The sequence below is a fragment of the Dipodomys spectabilis genome, unplaced genomic scaffold (assembly GCF_019054845.1).
Source record: "Dipodomys spectabilis isolate Male_0828 unplaced genomic scaffold, ASM1905484v1 ptg000108l, whole genome shotgun sequence".
Classification (NCBI taxonomy): Eukaryota; Metazoa; Chordata; class Mammalia; order Rodentia; family Heteromyidae; genus Dipodomys; species Dipodomys spectabilis.
The window spans coordinates 15,779,427-15,783,003 of record NW_024870785.1 but is presented as its reverse complement, the minus strand read 5'-3'; the positions used below and the strand labels follow the sequence as shown (position 1 = coordinate 15,783,003).

The following is a 3,577-nucleotide window of genomic DNA, read 5'->3' as shown; positions in this document are numbered from 1 at the left end:
CTATTCTTTTTTTTTTTGGGGGGGGGGTCCGGTCATGGGGCCTGAACTCTGGGCCTGGGCGCTGTCCCTCAGCTCTTCAGCTCAAGGATAGCGCTCTACCACTTGAGCCACAGTGCCACTTCCGGCTTTTTTCTTTTTGCTTATGTGGTGCTGAGGAATCGAACCCAGGACCTCATGCATGCAAGGCAAGCGCTCTACCACTGAGCCACCTTCCTAGCCCAAAAATGGCTATTCTTACACTGTTTTTTACAAGTGGAGAAACAGGCCCAGCCTAACTTGGCTAAGGTCAGTGCTGCTTTGAAGTGCTAGAATCAGTGTTCATCAACCCTCAGCAGTCTAAATTTTTTTATGTTTCTAATCCAGGAGATCCCATGCACACTTCTTTCGATTGGTAGTGCCTGCTGGCAGTACCGTGGCAAGAAGGATTTGGGGCCTGTGTTTGGTATTAATTGGGAAGACATCTATGGGTGATTCATTAGTAATGTCTGGCCAGGGAAGCATAAGTGACAGGCCTGGGGGTAGGGCCATTGAAGGAAATATCTTGTTTCCTGGTCTCTATTAATTTATACTGATAAACGAACTGTCTAATTTTCTAGCTGAATTTAATTCAGTTGACTGGGCTCTGTCTGTCTGTCTATCTGTCTGTCTGTCTGTGCCTGTGTCTGTCTCTCTCTCTCTTTCTCTCTCTCTCTCCCTTTCTCTCTTTTTTTTTCTTTCCACAAGAGTGGCAGAAATGAGCCTGGGCACACAGGATTTGCTTTGCAGTATTCCTCTTATAGGAGTTGCAAGGAAGGAAGGGGAGGATAGAGTTTAGGGATGGTGGACACAGGGATTGCAAGTACCTTCACCTCCAGTAATTTGGTTATCGTCCTGTCTTGAGTATTGTCTGCCATCTGTTTCCATTGGAGACAGCAAAATACCTTCCCTTCAGCCAGGTTTCAGGCTCCAGTAGAATTTGAAGTTGATCTGATTCACGCACAGGCGTCGCTGACTTGTGCAAATATGATACCTTCTTGGAATCTTAAGGATGGATAGATGGATTTGCATTGGAAGAAGTGCAGCCCAACGTAGGAGACCAAACATTTTCCTCTTGCCACATCACATCGTGTTCCATAACGACCCAGCTGTGAAAGGATGGAGTGCTTCGCCAGACAATTCTTCTATGTCACTAATTTTAAACCTAAAGAGGTTTGATGTCCCATAAGCGTATTCACTGTTGCATGTTTATTAAATTAAAGCCGTCCGCGAATCTGCAACAACATACTGTTCATTAATAGGAAAAGAGACTATTATTTCCCCCAGGGAATATGTTGGCTCAGATGCATTCTAAGGTAGGCATGGATGAAGTGTGTGCATGCACACACACACACATACACACACACACACACACACACACACGTGTACCTTGAATAGCAAGTAATAAGAGAACAGCATTGAGCAAAGAGGAAAAAAAGTTTTTTAAACAAAGGTTTTCAAGCCTAGACTTATAAATATCTAGGAAGGATTTTCATTAGAACAAAATTCTAAGTACTCCTGGCAGAATGCCTAGCAAGATATTAGTTTTTATAAGGAGGAAAAAATAAAACCATCTGTGGAATTGCAGTATCTCCATAGGAAGGAATCCCCAGGATGCAGGAACACACACACACACACACACACACACACACACACACACACAGAGCTCACAAATAGATAAAATCACTTTTTCCTACCTTCTAGCAACATTAACATAGCAAAGTAATTGAAGAGAATTCTATTAGTGAAGTGAGCCCCATTGAGTTCAAGCCTAGTAATACTGCTGTGGGTTGAGGAGGGGGGGACTTTCTAGGGGGGTCTAATGATTTGTCGCTTGAACCAGAATAATGTGGAAATCCTATGCACTTTGAACTGATGTTACTGCCCGTACTGAAGGCAGATCCTGGAAAGCCTACAATGGATGTAGCAGGTAGAGAATTTACCAGAGGCAGCCTGAGAAATGAAAGGCAAGAGTGAACACATGGTAGCCTGTGTGATTCATGGATGGGGAAACTTAGAGATAGGGGTGTGTGTGTGTGTGTGTGTGTGTGTGTGTGTGTGTGTGCACATGTGCACAGTGGGTTGTCTTGGACTCCACAGGTAAATCATTTTCAGGACAACAGGCTTTCTTCAGAAAGCTTGACAGTCACTGACCCCAAGATAAAGTCCCAAAGGAAGCAAAGGGAATGTGCTGAGTAATCGGGAGTTGATACTGTCATTACCCTACATTTTCAAGTTTCCAGTGAAAGCCAATGGTTGTTTTACGTAATCAGATCTAAGCAATGTGGTCACCATGTGGGTTCCACAAAGAGAAAGCTTCTGCCCTCCATTCTTGGGCTCTGCTTTGAGAAGAAGATAAGATGACCACAGGGACAGCGACTACACGGGCAGCAGCCGCACTGGAACATTGAGAAAGGGAGCAGCAGGAGATGACTTCTGTTTCTTCCTGAGCACTAGTGGCAGACATGGCATGTGTCAGACCCTGTGGGAAGAAGGAAGATGAAGACTTTGAGACACTGAGGTGACCTAACTTCAGACACATCTATCTATAGACTCTCAGATTTGGCTAAGACTGGTGGCTTAGTAGGGCAGGATAAGGAAATGAGAGAGGATTTCCCTATTCTTGGAGCATCTTTCTCTACTAGTGGAAGAAGCAGAAGTATATACAGTCCTGTGAATGTGAGGAGGACTCCTGAGGAAAGGATGACCAGTAGGGGTCAGGGAGGCCCTGGAACCTTGTGATCTTGGCCTCTGTTGAGACCTCTCAGGCTGAGGCTAAGTTTCTAGTGATGGCTCTTGAGGTAGGACAGAGATCACAATGGACAGTGATGACAGCTGTGAAGACTGGCCTTAAAGTGCCACATGGTTTCATCTGACCCATAGACACTGACAAAGGCCAGTCTATCCAGTATAATAACAGGGCTAGGTTCATTGAGGCATAAAACAAGAGAAATTCTTAATAGAAATTGCCAGAAGTCATAGCTGTGGGAGTCAGCCAATGCTTGGACTTCGAGTCAGACTAGAGGCACATATCTGTGATCAAGAGATTTTTTGGTTTTTGTCCCAGCTTAGTTGCCCCTCCATTGCCTCTGAACATTACTGATTGACATCTCCCCAGATAGCCACAGAGTATTTCATATATGATTGCAATCTTAAACTTAGCAGAATATTTGTAGTTTGACGAAATGGATGCAGTTATCGAGTTATTGTTTTTTTTTTAATGGAACGCTTCACGAATTTGCGTGTCATCCTTGCACAGGGGCCATGCTAATCTTCTCTATATAGTTCCAATTTTAGTGTATGTGCTGCCGAAGTGAACAGAAATGTAAACTATTCGTTAGTCTTTTTTATTTTATTTTTTTGGTTGGTCCCTCAGCTCTTCAGCTCAAGGCTAGCGCTCTACCACTTGAGCCATAGCTCCACTTCCCCAGCTTTTTCTGCTTATGTGGTGCTGAAGAATCGATCCTAGAGTCTCATGCATGCAAGGCAAGCCATCTACCACTGAGCCACCACCTTCCCAGACCCTTCAAGTATTTGTTACCCATCCCATTTTTTTTTAAAA

At 44.1% G+C, this 3,577-nt stretch overlaps 1 non-coding gene across 1 annotated transcript; it reads right to left on the bottom strand.

Moving 5' to 3' along the window:
* Nucleotides 1-3,229: 3,229 nt before the first annotated feature.
* Nucleotides 3,230-3,334, bottom strand: LOC122114718. The gene has a single exon (XR_006148609.1). It is a non-coding gene; the product is annotated as a U6 spliceosomal RNA (small nuclear RNA).
* Nucleotides 3,335-3,577: the final 243 nt, after the last annotated feature.